Consider the following 25,501-nt stretch of genomic DNA (forward strand, 5'->3'; position numbering starts at 1 on the left):
GACACATGGAGGTCTCAGGAGCGTTTAAGAGGGTCTTGGGGGGGCCACTGGGATTCAAAGCAGGTCGAAAGACGTTTTTTTATGATTAGCTGGAACTAAAAAAAATATTCATTATAAAGCATACTTCATTTGACAAATTCAAAGCTACTCACACTTATTAGTGCCGCTGTGGGCTTCGTGGCCGTGTGGTTAACGGTATCACCCGTCTTGGCGTTTCGTAAGCCTCGGAGTGTGGGTTCGATTTCTACTTCAGTCGGTGAAAACTTTTCGACAAAACGGAAAATTCTCCACTGGACCAGTGGGTGTTTCGTGTGATGACCTTTGTCTCATGTTTTTAAGACACGGACACGTTCCATGCTTCCAGTGAGCTTTAAATCTCTTTGTAGGAAGCACGACACTAGACAGAGGACTGGCATGCAACGCCCAATGGCACAGCCGAAAACTTTTCCTAACAGCTGCGGCGGGAATTCTGCGTGGGTTCCTTCACAGCACGATGCGAGTAAGTGCTTGGTGACACTAGCCGCACGGCTACGAAGCCACATCACATGTTTGTGATCGTTCAGTCTGTAGAACCTCTGATTGAAGACGGTGTAGTGTCTTTTTTATACGCTTTAGCTTGGTTTCAAATAGTTCAATAACAGAAAATAACTTTTTGCAATTTCTCATCGTAATAGGCTGTTTTACCTCACGCGAATCTGACAGGAAAAGGCCTACTTTCCCACACCAAACTAGCAGTGCTGTAATGGTTCATTATCGCACTGATTTGCGTTGCGTAATGAACCATTACAGCACTGTTTTCAGTTTTGATCAACTTCTTGATGCTTTCTGGACGCAGGTTTAAACATTGTGACAACTGTACAGTGTAACCTGCTATCATCAGACTTTCTTAAACATGGCTATAAACATCAGTGTGCGGTTTGATGAAAAAGCTCTGATAAAAACTATCCTCAAGTGGTAATTTATGAAATTGCAAAAAACGTTGTACGCAGCTCGGTGCATAACTCGATTTTCACAGCACTCGTCGTAATGTACGACTCGTGCTGTAAAAATCTTCATTCTGCACCTTGTTGCGTAAACTACTATTAAGCTTTCAGGACGCGCGCCGTTGTAAAAACCTACCAAAAAACTTTGCTTTTTGTTTGCAGCGCAAGCGCGGTGCAGCTTCACCAATAAACAGAGGCGCGTCCTGAAAGGTTAACTTTATCACCTTTGCCGATACTTATTACTCTGTAAATTCTCTCTTCTATTTACCCAGTCAACGATTGCATATAACTATTTAGGGTGACCAGTATTCACTGGCGCGTCAACACAGGCTCTATGAAGTCTGTGGAACGCTTCATACTATTGTTACGCTCCTGACATCCTATTAATCTCTTTAAAATAGCACTGAATGTCATTGAAAGATTCCTGAGACCCCTTCAATCCCTCTGAAACGCCCCTGTAACCTCTTAATTCAACCTTAAAACGTGTTGTAGAAACTTTTTGTTAATGTTTTAAGTATGTAATTTTAACCGCCTTGACAAAGAAAAGACAGTAGTCTTAAGTCATGTGTTTCTAATAAATAAATAAAATAAAATAAAAAGGGTCCTGAGACCTCTCTAGAAAAACCTCTGAAATTCCTTGGAACGCCTCAGAAATGCCTTGAAACGCCTCTGAAACCTCCATAATCCCATTGAAACACCCGTCAATATTCGTAAACCATATGAAATGCTCCTGATATCCCTTGAAACAACCTTTAAAAGTTCCGGAAATCATTCTGAAATGATCTTGAAACACACTTGAAGCGCTCCTGAAATGCCTTAAACGACCCTGAAACTTTCAAAACCCTATTGAAAAGCCCTTTAAAGCCACGTTATCAATTTAATTTGCCCCTGATACCCTTGCAACGACTTAAAAAGTCTCCAGAAACCCCCTGAAACTCCCTTGAAAACCCCTTGAAGCGCCACAGAAATGCTGGCTAACCCCCCTCAAATCTTCCTGAAACTCCTTGAAACTCATTGAAATGTCTCTGAAATGCCTTGAAACGCCTCTGAAACCCCTTGTAATGCGCTTTAAAGGTTCCTAAGACCCCCCTCCCTGCATCGCCATTAAAGCCCCTTGAAACGTTTCTGATACCTCCATACGAAGAAGTACAGCTGGGCTGCCAGTGCAAGGAGGATTCGAATAGTGGCGTAGCGGACAACAGATGTATACGTCTCGTCGTAGTCCACTCCTTTCACTTGCGAAAACGTATTATCACAAGTCTTGCCGTGTACCGTTCGATGGTGCCGTTCGGACTAGTTTTGACCTTGAAGCTCTGAAATTCGGTCCATTCGAAAGATCCGCCAATTATCAGCACGTCTCGTTCACGCTCAACGCATCGAATTCAGTCGCCTGATACCTGTGGAATGTATTTCGGCGAGAAATGGTGGTCGTTATCGGAAGCAAAATCCAACTTGCCCAGTTACTGTGCCCAGCTGCATTCCAACAGCTACTTCATTCGAGTATGACGGGAATGCAGTGATCTCTAAGCTGTCGTTTTGTAAAACACGTACTGGTCTTGGTCCACGTTAATCTCGTCGTCGAATCTGTGGGGTTTCAAGCTTTTGAGACACTGTATGTAACCTTGATATCTGCAGTTAGTAATGGCCTGTAGCGTTCTCGCGACCCTTAGCGATGACTTCTCCCATCGCGTCGTGCTTGACCACACTTGATTTCCTCCAGAACTTGACGCAATCTTCCTGCAGATCACAGAAAGAAGATTTACTGCGAGGTCTGGAACTCAGAGTACATACAGAGAGCTAGTCTACAGCACTCAACTCCCGCATCAGCATCCAGCTCGACGTCCCTCGTTGCCACAACTGTCTGGAAGCGTCTGTCACAAAGATGGAATGTGACCCCTGTGATATACCTATATGCCAACCCTCTTGTCTCTGCACATGTAGTCTCCGGCTCCAGAGCACAATATCCACTCGTCCAGGGAGTTCAGGTTTTTACACGCCAAGTGTGCCTTCCTTTTCCTGCTCCGTCCTGCTTTGTGCTACCTTGCGACAGTTTAGTTTCTAATGCTCCACTTGAACCACCAACCCTGATGCCGGGCTCGATTGTCACGTCCTGGAGAAACTTTGACTTCATCCAGTCTGCCGTCCACTTGATATCTGATACGTCCATTCGCATGACCATCGGCTCGTATCGCTTCGGCAGCCTCATCATGAGGATCAGCGATATCCATTCGTCGTTGAGGAGGAATTCGATCTCCTGCAGCTTCTGACTTGTGACCAACCGCATCAGCTTCTGTAGTACTTAATCTTCTGATATGGTGCAGCTGTCCTGGACGGCGGTCCGAAGGTTGTAGCAAGCTTCGTTGGCCATTTCCTTTTGGCACTTCCTTTTGGCCGTTGGAACCAATAAACTTGCTGATCTTGAACAGAACCGTTTGGCGGAAGTCCGTCCTCGATCTTACTCCATCTTGAGCTACAGGTGGTGATGACAGGAAACCTTCTCCAGATCTTCTTACGGGCATGCTTTAGGTAAAATACTTGTACTTTTTGAGAATTTTGCGGCTTGTTGTTTGGCCGGTGGCAATCTGCACCAATCAGTAAGAGCTATCCTCGGCTGATAATCTGATAGAATGAAAAGCGTCTGACAAAGTATAGTGACTAACAAGGAGTGTTTCATTGAGGGGATACAAATCCAATGCTTACTATGTTAGCACAACTAGCTCCCGACAAGCAATTTCCCGAATCTAGCCGCTCATACGCACATTGTTTAATTTTTGCGCCGAACAACGTAGGTACTCCCAGTAAGGAATCTTCTGAATCCAGCCACTCACACTTCTCTGTGCTTATGTCCCATACAGAGTCGAGAAATGCTTTTTTAACACTAAAAACGACCCACCCTAACGCAAAGGCATAAGTGGCACCGAAAAGTGTTCACGTTCGGGTGGATGATATTTTTGCGGTTTTGTTTTTTCTCCCTCGTTGCTGTTGGTTGGTTGGTTGGTAGCTGATGCAGTACTTAACCATCACCATCATCATCATCATCCATTGAGTCGCGAGAAACACCGGCGGCGCGGACACCAGGGATATTATGAAATACTAGAGTAGGTCTAGGTGGCGGCGTGGCAGTAGGTACACGTAGGTAGGTAGATGCCCAACTGCCATAACTAAATAGAATAACGTTTGGGTGGCGCGACTAGAGTGTGTACAGAGATGAGAGGTAGGGTTCATGATGGGCTTTTCTGCAACCTGTTGTGGTGGAGATGCAGTAGCAGGCGAGGTGATCATAGTTGGCGCGGGCGTTCGAATCGAAGCTGCTAGTTGGCCATGTCGTCGGTCGTTCGGGATTCCTCCTCTCAACACACCAATGACTGAAAGTGGGTAATGCGCAATGGATTGTACCTAATGTGATGCAGTGTCGTGTTCGGTGGTTTATGTTGCTTGTTTTTCTCTTTTATTTGTTTTTGTTGCGATCAACTCATTTTCCATGGGGTTTAAGGGTAAATTAGCTTAGGTATGAAGATGAAGTAGATATTGAAGAACATGGTGTTGCAGTTGATGACAAATTGAAACTCGATGTAAACTCTCAGAGATGATTTTGCCTCGCATTGGCAGGCGTCGGTACTGCCAATAGTCGAAAACCGTCCCCATTACCCTACTAAAAACTGCTACTTCTGGTCGAGTTTGACTTGGCATTGGCGTAGCACGCCCGAATTAGTATGCTCTCCAAAAAATTGCAACATTAAACTAGCTGTGGTCGAGTGTTTTCTGCTTTTAATCCAAACTGTGTTTTTCTCTCTTTTTGTTTCGCAGCTGAATTGTTTTAATTTGGAAAATGTTTTCGGTGCAAACCACCTCCCGGCAGCAGCAGCAGCCAGTGTCCAACTTGAGCAATCTACTAAACGAAACAAATTAAGACACCACCAACAACGCGGCTGTGTCCAGCATGTCGATGAGTTTGAGGTTAAGTTGGACGGAGACGGAGGCTTCGGTTGCTTGGATTGCCATCACCATGGGAACAAACTGCCACAAGAAGAAGAGATCCAACTTCGAAAAGTTCGGTGTGAAGTGAAGTTCTAGAAACACAAACCACCACCCATCGGACACAAACGGACAGGAAGACAGTCAGTAGTGTTCTCGAGCGAATCGCAGGAATCAGGAGAAACGCGCCAAAGGTGAATCGAAGAAACGCCACAAGTCTGGAACGCAGAGAAGAGCCGCGAAGCAAACGTGCGAAGAAGTGTGTGGTGTGGGCGGTGAGGGTGAGGGAGGACACGGTTCAAGAATCTTTAATGGGTTGGAGCAGTCTGTGGCAGCAACGGAAAGCAAAAAACAGGAAGAGGCCGATTCATGCTACAAATTTCCTCTCTCCGTCATCATCATCATCAGCAGCATCAGCATCGTGGTTGTTGAGCTTCATCGCTTCATCGAAGTAGCCGTTGCCTGATTACCACCATCGGGCTCGGTGTCTGTTCTCCCAGAGGAGTAGGCCGAGGGGGAAGTACAACACTGCAATTGCCGCTTCTCGCTCGCTCGCTCGCTTGGCCCATCCATCATCGAGTGAGCGCTTTGCTGGCCACCAGGTTGAACCCGGTAAGTACCTACATTTTCCAGCTTTCGGTTTTCTTACGTCATCTTGATGCCCGAGTGGGATGCAATAGTAGTTTTGTAGTTATAAAAATCTCGTTTAAATATTGTTTTCATATAGATATTATATTAATAATTTATCCTAGTAGGGAATCGCGCTACTTGGGCGGTGGCTTCTATATTCGTCTGTTTTCCACTATAACTCAGTCAAATTTGAACCAATTGACACAACTTTTGGAATGCGGTGAGATAGGTATAGTATCTACCAGTGTACAACATTTCAAGTCAATTGGTTCAAAATTGACTGAGTTATAGTGGAAAACAGACGAATATAGAAGCCACCGCCCAAGTGGCGCGATACCCTAATAGTCATGATGATAAACACAAATTAGTAACACATTGTGGGTGTTTATTGTGTAAAATCATGTATGCCAAACATATTGCAATGAAACTCTGTTCTTACTGGCATCTATATAACGAGATTTTTAGCCCTACACACTTAATTTAGAATGCCGAATCTCGGTTTACGAATGCCGAGATTTGCACAGCCGATTAATCAGTTGAATGTTTTGATGAGATCTCAGCTTAAAAATACCGAGAATCAGTATAACACCCTCTGTTGCTAAGCAACCTACCATATTGTTAGCTGAGTCTCGGTTAAAATTCAGAAACCGAGCTTCGCACAGCCGAGCTCGTGAAATAAAACTAAGTGTGTAGGCTATTTAATCTCCGGACCCACGCTTTACTTCCGTTCCGAAGCAAAAACTCACATTTTGTGAGTATGTCGGAAGTGAGATTCGATCCCAGGTCCTCGGCGTGATAAACTAACACACTTTTTATAGAAGAGTCACGGCAGCGCAGGTTTTTGTTGCACTGAGGTCACTGTGACTTACTTCTAGCAAGCATTTATTTGTTGGAAGTAAGTCACATTGTCTTCTGTGCAACAAAAACCTGCGCTGCCATGATTTTTTTATGACAAATGTGTTACTTTAGCACTTTTCTATCTCCTTTGGATCCTAAGGTAGATAAGTCTAAAGCCTTACTTGATAACTAGCGCCACAAAGCGATATAATCGCCAACTAATTGGTGAACTACCAGATGATTTCTAGGGAAATCCTTTCAGATTCCAAGGGAAATCCTTGCAGGATTTCGAGGGAAATCGTTCCAGGATTTCGAGGGAAATCCTTCAGGATTTCGAGGGAACTCCTTGCAGGATTTCGAGGGAAATCCTTCCAGAGAAATCCTTCAAGGGGAATCCTTGCAGGATTTCGAGGGAAATCCTTGCTGGATTTCGAGGGAAATCCTTGCAGGATTTCGAGGGAAATCCTTGCAGGATTTCGAGGGAAATCCTTGCAGGATTTCGAGGGAAATCCTTGCAGGATTTCGAGGGAAATCCTCCCAGGATTTGGAGGGAAATCCTTCCAGGATTTGGAGAGAAATCCTTCCAGGATTTCGAGGGAAATCCTTCCAGGATTTCGAGGGAAATCCTTCCAGGATTTCGAGGGAAATCCTTCCAGGATTTCGAGGGAAATCCTTCCAGGATTTCGAGGGAAATCCTTCCAGGATTTCGAGGGAAATCCTTCCAGGATTTCGAGGGAAATCCTTCCAGGATTTCGAGGGAAATCCTTCCAGGATTTCGAGGGAAATCCTTCCAGGATTTCGAGGGAAATCCTTCCAGGATTTCGAGGGAAATCCTTCCAGGATTTCGAGGGAAATCCTTCCAGGATTTCGAGGGAAATCCTTCCAGGATTTCGAGGGAAATCCTTCCAGGATTTCGAGGGAAATCCTTCCAGGATTTCGAGGGAAATCCTTCCAGGATTTCGAGGGAAATCCTTCCAGGATTTCGAGGGAAATCCTTCCAGGATTTCGAGGGAAATCCTCCCAGGATTTCGAGGGAAATCCTCCCAGGATTTGGAGGGAAATCCTTCCAGGATTTCGAGGGAAATCCTTCCAGGATTTCGAGGGAAATCCTTCCAGGATTTCGAGGGAAATCCTTCCAAGATTTCGAGGGAAATCCTTCCAGGATTTCGAGAGAAATCCTCCCAAGATTTCGAGGGAAATCCTTCCAGGATTTCGAGGGAAATCCTTCCAGGATTTCGAGGGAAATCCTTCCAGGATTTCGAGGGAAATCCTTCCAGGATTTCGAGGGAAATCTTTCCAGGATTTCGAGGGAAATCCTTCCCGGATTTCGAGGGAAATCCTTCCCGGATTTCGAGGGAAAACCTTCCCGGATTTCGAGGGAAATCCTTCCCGGATTTCGAGGGAAATCCTTCCTGGATTTCGAGGGAAATCCTTCCCGGATTTCGAGGGAAATCCTTCCCGGATTTCGAGGGAAATCCTTCCCGGATTTCGAGGGAAATCTTTCCCGGATTTCGAGGGAAATCTTTCCCGGATTTCGAGGGAAATCTTTCCCGGATTTCGAGGGAAATCCTTCCAGAATTTCAAGGGAAATCCTTCCAGGATTTCGAAGGGGTTTCAGGGTTTTGATGAACGTATTTTGTACAAATTTCGTCACTCTATTTAAATTTCTTGTCCACTATGGTACCTCTTTACTTGATTCACAACGGCAACGGCAACGTCGACAACGACGTGCTTTTGGCAGTTACGCAAATGTTGCCTGTGTTTTCGGCGAGGTGACACTCTGCAAAATGCGTCTAGTGCCGTTCGTTGACAATAAACAAACGTGCAAGCGAAGGGGGTTAGTCGAGCGATGGCACGCTGCCTGTCTCTTATGGGAGCGGGTGCGAAACAGCAGCGATGGGGACATAGTTTTGGTAGAAGAAGAAAAAGAAACTAGATCTTGATCGTGTTGTAATTGGTTTTTGCGGTTGATTTCCATGCAATGAATGGTCCGGTGCACAACATCTAGTTGGTAAATTTCAAACACCACCGAATCTCAATGTCATGTTTTGAAACCGGCTCTCATTCGCGCATTTCAACGGTACTTAGATTCAATTAGGCAGATCTGTGGTCCATTGCATTGCATTGATCGGGGTTTGGGCAAGAGTTGGAACACTTGGGTGAGCACAGCAGCGTACAGCTGCATTGAATGTAAGCAGGAAACCACTTGATCCAAGAGAGAAAAAAACCTAATGAAGCAAGTTTAAAGATTTCAATCGAAACCTAAAGTTGACCACTTGAATTCAGAAGCTTTGTTCACAGTTGGTCAAATTGAACGGAGAACCCTTGAGGCCAGGCGACGAACCCGTCGCTGTCCGCACCTGGCTGGCCATTCAAATCACAACAAGGCACAGCTCTTTCTTAACTGCCAGGCATGCAAATGGCACAGTCATAAACACACTTTTCCTCTTCGTCTAACTGCAGTTTTTTCAGTGCGTTAAATGAACGCCGAAGTCTTTTTTCTCGTGTATGCTTTCGTTCTGCCATCAAGCCGCTCTTTGGGCCGAAATGGGTCATCGAGAGGAGCGCCGCGCCGTAACAACACATGTGGACCGGACTCCTCCGGGTCGGGTGGGACCATTGCGCGCTCCGTTTTGCCTTTTAAGAAAATTGCAACGGGTCAGCTGCCATGAACAGAGAGAGAAGCCGCCACCGCCATAACCATGAAATCTGGCCGGAGTTGTAACTGTTTGGGTCAGTTGAAAGCGGGGAGAAAAAAAAAAACTAGCTGAGTCGAATGGGAGAAAGAATGCCTAATGAAAAGGCGTATGTAGTTGTTGCAGGGGATGGAAGTGATTATGATTGTTCTTCAAGCAATCTCGTATGATGCGGCAGAAGGCAGGAAGGAACCCGAGTGGTGGGGAATAACTGAAGGTCTTCCGTAAAAAGCTGTCTCGAAGACTGCCCCAATTCTACATCATTCCGCTCGTTATGTGATCATCAATCCGATAAAAAAAAACCTGTAAATTTCCGTCGAACGGGTTGTAAAGAAGAACATGTCAGAGAAACACAATACATCATTGAACATGATTTAAAATTAGCATGTACCGATAAAATATACGAAAATAAACGATGAGAAATAATGTTACAGGAAAATCGAAAACAGGCCCTCAAATTTATGTACAAGCTTTGAAAGCTAGCATTACCATAAGTAGGTTAAAAATATAAGAAAACAGTTGGAAGTGTAAACCGAAGTTTATCTGTAAGCGAAGTTTAGAGTAAGTAAGATGAATTTCCTTTGGAAATTACATAATTGTTTCTGCTGGATTGAGAAAGCCTGGTGAACCACGTTAAAAGAATTGCTTATGAAATTTAAACAATTTTTAGGTGTTCTGTTTTCTAAGGTCATCATAGACAAATATTCAAATTTTCTGAAACAGATGTACCTTCAAAAGTTTGTTTTTCATTCATTCTCAAGAGATTTTCCAAATTTCCCTAGGATTATTTTAGAAAACCCTCCAAGCACTCTATTGAAGGATACCTTCAGGGACTCTTTTCAAGTTTCTCAAATTTTTTTTTGAAGTTTCCCAAGAAATAAATTTAGGAGTTCCTCTAAGAATTTCTGCAACAAATCCTCCTGAGATTCCTGAGATTCCATCAGAATTTTCTACAGGAATGAAACAGGAGATTTCTTCTAAAATTTCTTATGATTTTTTATTGTAACTCCTACATGATTTTGTGACGATTTCTCCAGAATTATACCCAGGGACTCTTTCAGTATTTCAAGGTTTTCTTTAGAAATTTCAGCAAGGGATTTCTTCAAAAGTTGCTTCATTGATTTCTTATTCATAAAATTCCGCCACCTTTGAATCAATTCTCCGCAAATTACTCCAAAAGTCCCACCATAAATTCTTTGAGAAATATTTTCTGGGGTTCCAGCAGAACATCCTACAAAAGAAGGATTTCTGTCGAAATCCTGGAAGGATTTCTCTCGAGATCATGGATGGATTTCCCCCGAAATCCTGGATGGATTTTCCTCGAAATCCTGGAAGGATTTCCATCGGAATCCTGGAAGGATTTCCCTCGAAATCCGGGAAAAATTTCCCTCGAAATCCTGGAAGGTTTTCTTTCGAAATCCTGGAAGGATTTCTTTCGAAATCCTGGAAGGATTTCTTTCGAAATCCTGGAAGGATTTCTTTCGAAATCCTGGAAGGATTTTTTTCGAAATCCTGGAAGGATTTCTTTCGAAATCCTGGAAGGATTTCTTTCGAAATCCTGGAAGGATTTCTTTCGAAATCCTGGAAGGATTTCTTTCGAAATCCTGGAAGGATTTCTTTCGAAATCCTGGAAGGATTTCTTTCGAAATCCTGGAAGGATTTCTTTCGAAATCCTGGAAGGATTTCTTTCGAAATCCTGGAAGGATTTCTTTCGAAATCCTGGAAGGATTTCTTTCGAAATCCTGGAAGGATTTCATTCGAAATCCTGGAAGGATTTCTTTCGAAATCCTGGAAGGATTTCTTTCGAAATCCTGGAAGGATTTCTTTCGAAATCCTGGAAGGATTTCTTTCGAAATCCTGGAAGGATTTCTTTCAAAATCCTGGAAGGATTTCTTTCGAAATCCTGGAAGGATTTCTTTCGAAATCCTGGAAGGATTTCTTTCGAAATCCTGGAAGGATTTCTTTCGAAATCCTGGAAGGATTTCTTTCGAAATCCTGGAAGGATTTCTTTCGAAATCCTGGAAGGATTTCTTTCGAAATCCTGGAAGGATTTCTTTCGAAATCCTGGAAGGATTTCTTTCGAAATCCTGGAAGGATTTCTTTCGAAATCCTGGAAGGATTTCTTTCGAAATCCTGGAAGGATTTCTTTCGAAATCCTGGAAGGATTTCTTTCGAAATCCTGGAAGGATTTCTTTCGAAATCCTGGAAGGATTTCTTTCGAAATCCTGGAAGGATTTCTTTCGAAATCCTGGAAGGATTTCTTTCGAAATCCTGGAAGGATTTCTTTCGAAATCCTGGAAGGATTTCTTTCGAAATCCTGGAAGGATTTCTTTCGAAATCCTGGAAGGATTTCTTTCGAAATCCTGGAAGGATTTCTTTCGAAATCCTGGAAGGATTTCTTTCGAAATCCTGGAAGGATTTCTTTCGAAATCCTGGAAGGATTTCTTTCGAAATCCTGGAAGGATTTCTTTCGAAATCCTGGAAGGATTTCTTTCGAAATCCTGGAAGGATTTCTTTCGAAATCCTGGAAGGATTTCTTTCGAAATCCTGGAAGGATTTCTTTCGAAATCCTGGAAGGATTTCTTTCGAAATCCTGGAAGGATTTCTTTCGAAATCCTGGAAGGATTTCTTTCGAAATCCTGGAAGGATTTCTTTCGAAATCCTGGAAGGATTTCTTTCGAAATCCTGGAAGGATTTCTTTCGAAATCCTGGAAGGATTTCTTTCGAAATCCTGGAAGGATTTCTTTCGAAATCCTGGAAGGATTTCTTTCGAAATCCTGGAAGGATTTCCCTCGAAATCCTGGAAGGATTTCTTTCGAAATCCTGGAAGGATTCCTTTCGAAATCCTGGAAGGATTTCTTTCGAAATCCTGGAAGGATTTCTTTCGAAATCCTGGAAGGATTTCTTTCGAAATCCTGGAAGGATTTCCCTCGAAATCCTGGAAGGATTTCTTTCGAAATCCTGGAAGGATTTCTTTCGAAATCCTGGAAGGATTTCTTTCGAAATCCTGGAAGGATTTCTTTCGAAATCCTGGAAGGATTTCTTTCGAAATCCTGGGAGGATTTCTTTCGAAATCCTGGGAGGATTTCTTTCGAAATCCTGGAAGGATTTCCCTCGAAATCCTGGAAGGATTTCCCTCGAAATCCTGGAAGGATTTCCCTCGAAATCCTGGAAGGATTTCCCTCGAAATCCGGGAAGGAATTCCCTCGAAATCCCGGAAGGATTTTCCTCGAAATCCCGGAAGGATTTCCCTCGAAATCCCGGAAGGATTTCCCTCGAAATCCCGGAAGGATTTCCCTCGAAATCCCGGAAGGATTTCCCTCGAAATCCCGGAAGGATTTCCCTCGAAATCCCGGAAGGATTTCCCTCGAAATCCCGGAAGGATTTCCCTCGAAATCCCGGAAGGATTTCCCTCGAAATCCCGGAAGGATTTCCCTCGAAATCCCGGAAGGATTTCCCTCGAAATCCCGGAAGGATTTCCCTCGAAATCCCGGAAGGATTTCCCTCGAAATCCCGTAAGGATTTCCCTCGAAATCCCGTAAGGATTTCCCTCGAAATCCCGGAAGGATTTCCCTCGAAATCCCGGAAGGATTTCCCTCGAAATCCCGGAAGGATTTCCCTCGAAATCCCGGAAGGATTTCCCTCGAAATTCCGGAAGGATTTCCCTCGAAATCCCGGAAGGATTTCCCTCGAAATCCTGGAAGGATTTCCCTCGAAATCCCGGAAGGATTTTCCTCGAAATCCCGGAAGGATTTCCCTCGAAATCCCGGAAGGATTTTCCTCGAAATCCCGGAAGGATTTCCCTCGAAATCCCGGAAGGATTTCCCTCGAAATCCCGGAAGGATTTCCCTCGAAATCCCGGAAGGATTTCCCTCGAAATCCCGGAAGGATTTCCCTCGAAATCCCGGAAGGATTTCCCTCGAAATCCCGGAAGGATTTCCCTCGAAATCCCGGAAGGATTTCCCTCGAAATCCCGGAAGGATTTCCCTCGAAATCCCGGAAGGATTTCCCTCGAAATCCCGGAAGGATTTCCCTCAAAATCCCGGAAGGATTTCCCTCGAAATCTCGGAAGGATTTCCCTCGAAATCCCGGAAGGATTTCTCTCGAAATCCCGGAAGGATTTCCCTCGAAATCCCGGAAGGATTTCCCTCGAAATCCCGGAAGGATTTCCCTCGAAATCCCGGAAGGATTTCCCTCGAAATCCCGGAAGGATTTCCCTCGAAATCCCGGAAGGATTTCCCTCGAAATCCCGGAAGGATTTCCCTCGAAATCCCGGAAGGATTTCCCTCGAAATCCCGGAAGGATTTCCCTCGAAATCCCGGAAGGATTTTCCTCGAAATCCCGGAAGGATTTCCCTCGAAATCCCGGAAGGATTTCCCTCGAAATCCCGGAAGGATTTCCCTCGAAATCCCGGAAGGATTTCCCTCGAAATCCCGGAAGGATTTCCCTCGAAATCCCGGAAGGATTTCCCTCGAAATCCCGGAAGGATTTCCCTCGAAATCCCGGAAGGATTTCCCTCGAAATCCCGGAAGGATTTCCCTCGAAATCCCGGAAGGATTTCCCTCGAAATCCCGGAAGGATTTCCCTCGAAATCCCGGAAGGATTTCCCTCGAAATCCCGGAAGGATTTCCCTCGAAATCCCGGAAGGATTTCCCTCGAAATCCCGGAAGGATTTCCCTCGAAATCCCGGAAGGATTTCCCTCGAAATCCCGGAAGGATTTCCCTCGAAATCCCGGAAGGATTTCCCTCGAAATCCCGGAAGGATTTCCCTCGAAAACCTGGAAGGATTTTCCCCGAAAACCTGGAAGGATTTCCCTCGAAATCCTGGAAGGATTTCCCTCGAAATCCTGGAAGGATTTCCCTCGAAATCCTGGAAGGATTTCCCTCGAAATCCTGGAAGGATTTCCCTCGAAATCCCGGGGACCTATGTGGGAACCATAGCCTATTTCTTTTATTATTTAGTCATTTATTTATTTGTGGGCCCAAGCACCATCGAGCGTCACGGAGCCGAAACAGTGAGTGCCGTTTTCATGCATTGTTTGATGTTTTCAACTTTTGTCGCATGATTTCTATTCCCGGTTCATAGCATACCCAGCCGGGCAAGAGGCAAAAAAGTTAACCAAACACTTTTGTATGCTGTTCCATGCGCTTTTCTCGTTTCTCATTAATTTGCCACCGCCTGTTTATACCTATGCAGCAGCCAGCAGTCAGCAAGCTTAGACTGGATCAGTGCAGAATACAACGAACAAAAAAAAAACTGTGCACAACAAAACTATACGTAATCCAAATTTTCTCACAACTGGTTCTTTTTTCACACTCTCAACCCTCAACTTAATGTTCCAAGTGGTTTCTGGGGCTTGCGGTGCGGGTGATGACGACCGGGTGCAATGGAGCAGGTAGGCAGCGGCAAACGCCAATTTTTCCCACCAAAACAAAATAACCTCGCCGGCTCAGCAGAGCACCTTCGCGCGCTGGTAGAATTGAGCTGGTTGCGGTGGCGATGTCGAACACCTTTCCTTGACGAACTTTGCGCGACGGTGGGCTATTCACTTCAGCTGATATCTACTTAGCTAGAGGTGTGTTGAGCTAAGTGGTGTGTGTTTTTGCGAGAACCCACCCTCTTGACGAGATCATTGCCTTCCTGTCCCGTGGGTTGCTTTGGTTGGCAGAGGTTTCTAAGATCCTGAGCGAGGAGGGGCAAACAAAGTAGGCTTTGGTATGAACGATCGTCATCGTCATCGTCAGCTATTGAAGCTGTATGATCATGTTATAAATTTACATAGGTTACTTCGATGTCACAGGTTCATGCTACTGCAATGTCAAACTATGGTCAGAATCGTTTCCGGAAAACATTCTAAAAAGAAATAATTCTTAGAATTTCAATTGCTATATTATTTACGTTCTATTCAAATTCAAATTTAGTTCCTAATGGCCGAGGCTTCTGAAATGAACTATTGTCGAAATGGTGATTCCGGAAACGTACAGAGAGTCTTTTCATCTCAAGGCAGGCAGTGGTAACATTTGTCTAAGACAAAGCCAAGAGGTCATTATTATGCAAAAGATCTATTTAAGCAAGCTGTGCATGGCCGAGTAGAAACTTATTATAGTGAAATAGAAGTTATTTGTATGATTGGCTTCAAACGCCTCATAAAACATTGAATTTTTTGTTTCAACTGGAACAAAGCCCGCTTCTCGCCTTTTATAAGCGCACTTACAAAGTTATTGGCTGAGAGCTCTCTGCTCTCTGTTCGAGGAACACCTTCTCAGAGTATTTCAGGAGTTCCTGGATTTTTCCAAAATTCCTTTCAAAATTTCTCTGGAAGTTAATTCCGAGATCTCTCATTCCAAGATTATCCAGCATTTTTTTTCCTGAGATTCTTCCAGTAATTCCTTTCTTGGTTTCTCCACATTTTTTTCCTAGGATCTCTCTATGATTTCCTTCTGTGATTTCCCAGAGAGAAATATCTAAGATTCTTTTTGGGGTTCTTTCAGAAGTTCTTCTGAGATTCCTAACAGTTCCCATCTCAGGAACTCCTTCCAGAATTCCTCCTGAGATTCCTTCTGGGACTCCAAGAAATTTCTCATGGAGTTCCAGGAATCCTTCAGCCAGAGTTTAAAATTTACATTTTCAATGAGTGAAACCAACGTGAATTTCGAAAAATCTACGGAACTTTTGAAAGAAACCTGAAAAGAATTCCTAGATGAATCCTGGAATGAGTTCCTGATGAAATCATGGATGCAATTTCTAAAAGAGTTCCAGAAGAACTTTTCGGAATAAGTTCCAAGAGGAATCCCAGAATAGGTTCAGAAAGAAATCCACGGAGGAGTTCCTCAAGAAATTGCAGATGCAATCCCTGACAGAAGCCCAGAAGAAAATAACGCAGGAATCCCTGCCCGAGCAGAGGGGAATATCAAATTAATAACTACGAAATCACAAAACCTGTTTTTATATCTTGTTTTGTTATTATTGAATTATCAAGGCATTACGTTTCCATAACATGTTTTGTTGGACAATCTTATTTTGTTATGACCAAGCAATTGGTATGCAGCCCTTAAATAACATTTCAATATTACATTCTGTTGTGGAACAAGTTTGGTTATTATTGTATTATTGAGAGTGCACAAATACTTTATGGTATTGCTATCTAAACTAAAACAAATTTTGAAACAAAACCTACGTCATTCTACAACGTTATTTACAGCATTTTAGGGAAAGCAACTGCATATTCACTCATCAATTTGTCTTCCTCTTCCATTTATCATTACATCCAAACTGAGACAAAGTGCATGCCCGATATCATTAGCTAGTATTCCGTGGGAAAAAGTTTGCATAATGCACCAGAAAAACTATTTAACGATTTTTTGAAAAGTGCGCAAAGTTAGGCCCTAGGTGCGCAAAGTATGGTACGCTTACGGTATCACATTTGATAAGAGGTGTGGTATATTACGTGACATGGAGGTGCTGTAATGTGTACAAAACAAAGTCCCTGCTGGGCGGCGCGAGGTTTTGCTGAATTTCTGAAATTGACTGAGTTGTAGCTGAAAAAAAAAACCCAAAATACCAGCCACTGCCCAAGTGGCGCAGTAATATCGGCGTTGTTGTGGAGTTAGCTTATTGAAAAGATATGGTCTCTCGTGAAACATGCTTCGTAATTACACTGTTGAAAACGCTTTGACATCCACGTGCAGCACAACAGAACATGTGCTCGATGAACAAATTGAGATTTGAATTATGAAAATGCTACGGTCAACCTTGGCTTGGTCAGCCAAAGTAAAATCAAGAAATTGACATTTATGCTTCGTAATGATTACTTTGAAGTCAATACTTTGGGCCTAGGCTGGGCAGATATGCTATTGGTGATTTGATGGTGCATGAAGAAGAAGAAGAAGAACGATGGTGTTTTGAAAAATCCTATCCCTACCACACAGGAGAAGATTTTAAAATGCCTCTATAAAATCTAAAACAAAATCTAATTAAAAACGGTTTGATGTACGGTGTAAGACTTTGGACGGACTACATATTGAACGTATAAATTTAAATTTAACATTTTTTTCTTGGTAAGGTACTTAATTTGTACCAATCACCAATTGGGTTTTCAAATTAAGAATAATATATTGATTTTTTGATTTTATTCGAAAGAGCACCTTTTTTTAAGCCAGAATGATTTTTTTCAGATTTTTAAAACTTTATTTTGATACCTAAATTCAATTACAAAAAGATTTTTTGAAATCACCTTTTGACAGCTGGGCAACTGCTTGACAGCTCCGCCCAGTACGAAATGCGACGAGGGGTGATTCGACAAATCGCTCCCATACAAACTTTAAATCGATTTTTAAATAGGTTCCCGGGCACCAAAGTTCATGAAAATTTGGATGTCGGCTCAGTTTGGCATGTAGATTGTGAATATGGAATTATCTCAACACCACTAAAGAAGCCAATTGCAGCTGGTCTATGGAAAATTCCGCGTGTATGGCAATTCGGGTTTTTTCTTAACTCACGATGACCAGATCGGTTTAGTCGAATTTGTTGTTGATGGAAAAAATAAATCTGGATCACATGAGATCAATATTGTCAAAATCGGAGAAAATTCATCGCAGATATAACCATTACATAGTTTACCTTCTTTATTTTTTTGTCTGCTGTTTCATATTATGAAGTAAAAAATAAAGGCATTGCAACTTCTAGAAATTTCATCAGACTCATCCGTATTTTTTATTTTATTCATTGCTATAATTTGAGTTTTGGGTAAATATAGCATCATAGCTATTGATATGTTTATCTTTGTGTTAATTTCCTTCTTTCAATATCCCAGTCCCGTTACGGTGCCAAATTCCTATCACTTTTCTACGATTCCCAATTCTTATAGGTTAAGTAAAATTTTACCTTCAAAAAGTGATACATCTGCAAATGAGTTTTTTTTATCTCAAAATTGAGTAAACTTAGTTGAATTTATATGTCATTTTAACAGTACTGCTATTCTAACCTCTAATTATAACGTCAAAAAGTACCGAACAGACTATGTATTACGAAGTAATGAATGTTAGTGAGATTGGAGATAGCAAATATGGTACCTACTAAATAATTCTAATCAATAAAAATGTCACCTATACAGACAATTCTGCTCAATTGATGATTGCATTTGTCTATTATAACTTTTTTCTTTCGATCTATTATTATTCGATCATATATTGTTTGACATTATGTCATAAATATCTTTTTTCATTACTAAAAATAATCTAAAACAGAATAAAACTAAACAGCATCTGCAGAAGTAATCATATCGGCATATGATATAATTACCATTTACCTTTGCTCACGTAGGTACGTGTATAATCGCCGTTCTCACAACGCGAACAAAACAAAAAATTAAAAAAAAAATCATCTCCGTCTGGAAAGAATCTTTGTCACCACCAAAATGCACCCCATGACGAAGCTCAATCATAAATAGTCGACTAGCAACTTTTTCGTCGTTCTCTTTGTTCCGAAACAGTCGACGACGGGCCATGCGAACGCCACCACTGTTATTAGTGTTACAGTGCGCATGTCTGCGCACCGCGATAGCGCTGTTGGTAAGAGAGAGAGGTTCATTGTTTGATCTTGCATTCAAATCTCTGTCTATTTTTGTCCTGCGACTGGCAAACATGAAATGGGGGAATGGGGAAACTGGCAATACGTAGAACCAGTAAAGCTTCTATCGTCCCTCACTGCAAGTGCTGTGATAGCCTCATTGGTAAAGGCGACTGGAGGTTCAAATCCCGTCCATGTTTGTAAGTTTTATAATGAATTCGAAATTTTTTTATGTGACCTGTTATTTTCTAAAAATAGAATAACACACTTAAAATAATTACCCAAAAATGAGTAAAAAAAGTTAGTTTTTACCCTAATTTTGCTTTCGAAACATAACTTTTTAATATCAAAATTTGTTATTGAAATATTTCCCAAATTCACTGTTATTAAGTTGTTATTGCCACTAACAAAACATGCTATTAAATTGATTTTTCAGGAACAAATTTTTGTTATGTGACTTGTTATTTTGCCGCTTATGACAGCCAAGTTTATAACTCAATATGTTATGTTAATAACATGAAAATTACTAATTCCGTTATGCAGTTATTTTGCCAAAATAACGCATTTTGTTATGCTGTTGTTTTTCTCTTCTGCTCGGGTGATGGGGCTGCCAAAGGAATCTCGGAAACCCGAAAGAAACCCGGAAATAGTTCTTGGAGAAATCCCGGAAGAAGTTCCCGATGAATTACCGTAGGAAGCCCGGAAGGAATTCTTGAAACAATCCCGAAGAAGTTTTGGGACAAATACTGAAATAAGTTCTCGTATGATTTCTGGGAGGACCTTAGAAAGAATTCCTGAAGAAATCCGAAGAAACTGCAGGAGGAATCTTGCATTGAATTCCTGAACTCTTGAACGCCTCTAGAAATGTTTCTATAGGATTTTTCAAAACTTCCTCTTGAGATTTTTTTCAGGTAAACATACGAGAATTCTTTTAGGAAAGCATTCTCGGATTTCTTCAGAAATGCTTTCAACGTTTCTTTAGGTAAATCATCCATAAATACTTTTTTTAGGATAAAATCTTCCAGAGACTTCTTTGAAAATTCTTACAAAGATTCCTTTAGAAATAATTCCAGACATTCTTTAGAAATATCTCTGGGACTGCTATAAAATGTCTAATTAAATTCCTCATAAATTTGTCCAAGGATTCCGAGGAAATCTTCTATGGATTTCTTCCAACAATAATCCGTAGATGGTTTCGAAAATTATTTCAGACATTTGCTCCTAAGAAACTCCTCCGGTGTTTTTTCTTTCAGAAATTCTTCTTTATGTAATTTCTCCAAGGCTTCTCCAATGATTCATTTAGGCAGATTTTTATGGCTTCCTTCTGAAATTATTAAGAACTTTATTTTTGGGATTCGTTAAAAAAACATTGGAAATTTCTTCAAGGGATCCTTTAGAATTTTCTACATTGAATCCCTCAAAGATTCTTTCATTGGTTTCTTCGTAAAGTTTCTCAGAAACAACTTGAGGGACTCATTTAGCTAATTCTTCAGTAAGTTCACCAGCGCGCTGGTGCGCTGCAGCGGTTTGTTCAGGAATTGTTCTAGAGCTTCCATTCTAAATTCCCGCATGATTATGTCCAGGAAATTCATCAGGGACTCATCCAGAAAATCCTTCCGAGATTTCTTCTAAAGATTTTTTCATAATTGCTTTTAGTTACTCCATGCCATACATAAAAAAACATCTGGCATCCCTGCTCTAGACATTCCTGCAGAAGTCCATACAGAGATTTCTTCAGAATTTCCTCCCTATATTCCTCCGTGTATTTCCACAGAAATTTATCCCGCATTTCCTTTAGAAGATTTTAGAAATATTTCCAAGGCATTTCTACGGAAATTCCTCCAAAAAATATATATCTAGAGTTTTTTTTCCAGTGATCTTTGCAGACCCTTATCTATGTGTTTCTCCAGGTATTCGTGCAGAAGTTCCCACAAAGATTTTTTTTTAAATTACTCCTGCGGTTCCATCAGAAATGTCACTTGGGATGTCATAACCTAGTAGACTATGTTCAAAGATTTCTCCAAGATTTTTTTTCAGAAGCTCTTTCAACGTTGCTGATGGAATTTCTAAGAAATTTCTGGAATGTTGTCTCAAGAAATTCCTTAAACCCTTGGAAACTCATAGAAAAATTTCGTGAAAGTTTTCTGGAGCTTAACACCCATACTTTACAAAAATGTTTATTTTTGGATTCCTTCATAATTTTTTCCTACAGAAACTCTCCCAGGAATTTGTCAAGAACGCTATCCTGGGATTTCCAAAGGAATTCCTCATGGGGTTGCTTCCGTGATTCCTCATGGAATTTCTTTAGGAATTCCTCCAGGTTTTCCTTCAGGAATTCCTCCAGGGTATCACTCGGGAATTTCTTCTGTGTTTCTTTCAGGAACAACTCTAGGGATTATTTTAAAAGTTCCTCCAGGAACACTTTTTAGAATCCTTTCAGGAGTTCCTCTTGGAATTCTTTCAGGAATTATTGCAGAAATTGATCCAGTTCTTCCTCCATGGACTGTTTAGGGTTTCCTCCAGGAACTGCTGCAAGGATTCCACAAAGAGTTCTTCCAAGAATTCTTCTTAGAATTCCATCAGGATTATACTAAGGATTCCATCTGCAATTTCCTCTGGAATTATTCCTGGGGCTCCCCCAGGAATTTCTCAAGGGATTCCTCCACGATTTTTTTCTGAAATTGCTCCAGAAATTCCTTCCGAAATGCCACCAGAGAATCCTCCAGATATTCCTCCAGGAATTCTTCTAGAGACTCCTCCAGGAGTGTTCCTAGAGATTCCTCCGTTAATCCCTACAGGCATTCCTCTAGGATATCCTCCAGGGATTGCACCATGGACTTGTCCAAGAATTTCTGCAGGGTATAACACGGGAATTTCTTCTGTGTTTTTTCTGGAACAACTTATTTTAAAAATTCCTCTAAAAAGCCTCCCAGGACCTCTTCCTAGGATTCCTTCAGCAATTCCTCCTTGTATTCTTTGAGGAATTCCTTCAGGAATTAATTCAGTACTTCCTCCAGGGACTGTTGATTCCTCTAGGAATTTTTCCAGGGATTTCTCTGAAAATTCCTCCAGGAATTCATCTAGAGATTCCTCTAGAAATTCCGCCAGAAATTCATCTAGGGACTTCTCCAGGAGTTCCTCTGGAGATTCCTTTAGTAACTCTTACAGGCATTCCTCTAGCATATCTTCCAGGGATGCCTCTAAGAACTCCTACAAGAATTGTTTCAGAGATTCCTCCAAGAAAACCTCCAGGGTTTCCTCAATGTATTCCTTCAGGACTTCCTCCAGAGATTCCTCCAGTAATTGCTTCCAGGTCTCTTCCAAGAATTCCACTAGGACTTCCTACAGAAATTTATCCAAAAAATCTTCAAAGGATTCTTCCAGAGACTCCTACAGAAATTGCTCGAAAGTTTTCTCCAGGAATTACTTCAGGAAATCCTCCAAAAATTCCACCAGGATCTCTCCTAGGCATTTTTCTCTTCCTGGGATACCTCCAGAAATTCATGCAGGCATTCCTCCAGGATTCCATCCAGGAATTTCTCCAGGGTCTCGTCAAGGAATTCCACCAGGAATTTCTTCAGGGATTTCTCCAGGAATTTCATCATAAATTATGTCAGCAATTCATCCAGGAATTTCTCCAGGAAACTCTTCAAAAGTTCTTTCAGGACTATCTCTAGGAATATCTTCTAGATTTTTTTCAGGATATCCTCCAAGAATTCTTCCAGATTTTCCTCCAGGAACTGCTGCAAGGATTCTTCTGGGAATTCCGCTAAAAGTTCTTCAAGGAACTTCTTCATTGATTTTTTAGGGATTTCTCCACGGGTTCCTTCAGAAATTCATTCGAGGATTTCTCCAAGAATTCCACCAGAAATTTTTCTAGAAATTTTTCCAGGAATTTCTCAGGGGATTTTCCAGAAATTTCTCACAGAGTTTCTCTGGAGATTCCCCTAGAAATTCATGCAGTAATTGTTGCAAGCATTCCTCCAAAGATTCCTCCAGGAATTTCTTCGAGGATTCCTCCAGTAATTCCCAAAGGAACTCCTCCAGGAAATTCTCCAGTAATTACTGTAAGAAGTTCTTCTTGATAATTCAATTTATCTAGAAATTTATCCAGGAATTGCTCCTGGACAACCTTCAGAAATTATGTCAGCAGAAAATCTTCTGGGGATTTTTTTCAGAAACTCTTGCAGGAAATTCTACAGGAATACTTTCAGGAATTTTTCAGGGATTCCTCCAGGCATTTCTCCAGGAATTTTACCTCAGATTCCTTCAGGAATTGCGTCAAGGTTTCCTCCAGGAATTTCTCCTTGGATTTCTCCAGGGATTTTCTCAGGGATTTCTCCAGAAGTTCCTCTAAGGATTCTTCCAGCAAATCCACTAAGGAATTCTTCCAGGAAATTCTCCAGGAATACATTCAGCAATTTTTCAGGGATTTCTCACAAATTTCTTCAAGGATTCCCCCAGGGATTCCTTCAGAAATTTCTTCGAGGATTTCTCCAGGAATTCCACTACAATTTCCTATGGATTTTCTCAAAGGATTTTTCAGAAATAGAAAAAAAATAGAAATCTCCCAGAATTCCTCTAGAGATTTCTCTAGAAATGTATCCAGCAATTATTTCAAGAATTCCTCCAGAAATTCATCCAGGCATTTCTCCAGGAATTTACTTCAAGGTTTCCTCCAGTAATTTCTCCTCGAATTTCTCCAGAGATTCTCTCAGGGATTTCTCCAGAAGTCCCTTTAAGGATTCTTCCCGCAAATCCACTAAGGAATTCTTCCAGGAAATTCTCTAGGAATACATTCAGCAATTTTTCAGGGATTTCTCACAAATTTCTTCAAGGATTCCCCCAGGGATTCCTTCAGAAATTCCTTCGACGATTTCTCCAGGAATTCCCCTACAATTTCCTATGGATTTTCTCAAAGAATTTTTCAAAAATAGAAAAATATTAGAAATCTCCCAGAATTCCTCTAGAGATTTCTCTAGAAATGTATCCAGCAATTATTTCAAGAATTCCTCCATAAATTCCTCCAGGAATTTCATCATGGCTTCCTCCAGCAATTCCCACAGGAATACCTCTAGGAATTCCTCCAGGCATTCCTCCAGGATATGATCCAGGTGTTTCTCCACGAATTCCTTCCAGGATTCTCCCAAGAATTCCTTCAGGAATTCCTTCGAGAATTTCTACAAAAAATCCTCCAGAAATTCCACTAGAAATTTCTCCTGGAATTTCTCAAGGGATATTTTTCAGAAAAAGAAAAATAACATAAATAGAAATAAAATTCCTCTGGAGATTCCTCTAGAAGCTCATACAGTTATTCTTTCAAGAATTCCTCTAGAGGTTCCTTCAGCAATTTCCACAGGAATACCTCTAGGAATTTCTACAGGATTTTATCCAGGGATTTCTCCAGGAACTTTTACAGGAATTTCTCCAGAAAATACCACACAATTTTTTTCAGGGATTCTTCCAGGAACTTCTCCATAAACTGCTTCTGGACATACTCCTGGAACTATGTTAGAAATTCCTCCAGGAATTTCTTCAGGAATACTATCAGGGACTTTTCAGGAGTTCCTCCTGACATTCCCCCTGGAATTCTTCCAGAGATTCGGGGATTCTTCCAGGGGTTTCTCCTCGAATTTCTCCAGGGATATTCCCAGAGATTCTTCCAGGGAATCTTTCAGATATTCCTCCAAGGGTTCTTGCAGGAATTTCTCCTGGAATTTCTCTAGGGATTTTTTCAGATATTTCTCCAGCAATTCCTCCCAGAATTCTTCTGGAGATTTCTCCAGCCCCAGCTAACACAAAGTCTTATATGATGTTGCATAGGATGCTAAAGTGGAGGCCATATGCGTACCTGCTTCCATTTAACAGAGTGTAAAATGTGCGTATATCGCCTCCACTTTTGCATCCTATCCAACATCATATGCGATCGTGTGTTGACTGGGGCAGTTCCTCCAGGATTTTTTCCAGGGATTGCTTCAAGAATTCATCCAAGAAATTTCTCCAGGAATTCGTGCTGGGTCTCATCCAAAAATTCTTCCAGGAATTACGCCAGAAATTTGTTCAGAAGTTTCTCCAGAATTCTCTCTAAAGATTTTCCCATGAATTTCTTCAGGGATTTCTCCAGCAATTCCTTCAGGGATTTCTCCAAAAATTCCTCCAAGAATTCCTTTTGAAATTTCTCAAAGATTACCTTAAGAGATTTCTTTTGAAATTTTTCTAGGGATTCCTCTCAGAATTCCCCCAGGAATTTCTCCAGAATATTCTCCTAGGAATTCTCTAGAAATTTATCTAGAATTTCTTCTAAGATTTCCTCATGAGATGTCTACAGATTTTTCTCTAGGTATTCCTCCCATAATTTATACATGAATTCCTCCAGGTAAGTTTAAAGAATCCAGGGATTGCTCCTGAAATTCCATCAGGGATTCTACAGGGCTTCCGCCGGGCATGCCTGTAGGAATTGCTCCAGTGATTCACCTAGGTGTTTCTTTAGGGATTTATCCAGGTAATCTTCCAGGGATTGCTCGAGAAATTCCTCAAATGATTTCTTCAGAAATTCCTCTCAGGTTTTTTTTTTCAAAAATTCATTCAGGAGTTCTTTTGGAAATTTCATTAATCCTTCAATCATCTTTTCAGGGATGTACCCAAGAACTTCTCCAGGATTACCTCCAGCGAATAGTATTGGAAGATAATTTTTAAAGGACTTATACAGGAACCAGGAAATTCTGGGTTAGTCCTCAAAAGAGTTCAGCTATAATTTCTTATGAATGTTTTTAGATATCATCAAAAAAAAAAAAAATCAGAGCAAAATAATG

The 25,501-nt window shown here is 41.5% G+C and overlaps 1 protein-coding gene across 4 annotated transcripts in view; it reads left to right on the forward strand.

The window, feature by feature from the left end:
* The window catches only part of LOC109416129 (PDZ domain-containing protein 7), a 589,320-nt gene that overhangs the window by 16,896 nt on the left and 546,923 nt on the right, over nt 1-25,501 (forward strand). For all 4 annotated transcript variants that reach the window (XM_029855992.2, XM_062844495.1, XM_062844494.1 and 1 more), the window contains one exon: nt 4,791-5,570. The gene's annotated coding sequence lies outside the window, so the exon portion shown is untranslated. The remainder of the gene's footprint in view (nt 1-4,790; nt 5,571-25,501) is intronic.

This window comes from Aedes albopictus, chromosome 1 (genome assembly GCF_035046485.1).
Source record: "Aedes albopictus strain Foshan chromosome 1, AalbF5, whole genome shotgun sequence".
Taxonomy (NCBI): Eukaryota; Metazoa; Arthropoda; class Insecta; order Diptera; family Culicidae; genus Aedes; species Aedes albopictus.